The sequence below is a fragment of the Galeopterus variegatus genome, unplaced genomic scaffold (assembly GCF_000696425.1).
Source record: "Galeopterus variegatus unplaced genomic scaffold, G_variegatus-3.0.2 Scaffold283, whole genome shotgun sequence".
Lineage (NCBI taxonomy): Eukaryota > Metazoa > Chordata > Mammalia > Dermoptera > Cynocephalidae > Galeopterus > Galeopterus variegatus.
In genome coordinates, this window is record NW_007726394.1 from 211,937 (window position 1) to 212,260 (window position 324).

Here is a 324-nt window from a genome sequence, read left to right on the forward strand (position 1 = left end):
CCGCCGTCCTCGCCGGTACTGGACCTTACTGGGGGCGGGGCTGAGGGGCCGGATCAGAATAACTCGGTTACCAGAGCGAATTGAATTAACTTCTTCACACGAGCGCCTCCGGGCCTGCCTCCCCTCCCTTCCGCGGGGCCGCAGGTGGGGAGGCCCGGGAAGGAGGTCGGGACCCTCCTCCTTGGCACCATGTGTAGAGACCGAAGGTCTGGTCTGAATTGAGGCAGGATGGAAACTCTGGGGATAGGGTCCTGTGGAGCCCCGCCCCGCACCTCGGGAACCCTAAGAGGGCAGCAGGGACCCTTTGGGGTGGGGGTCGGGGTG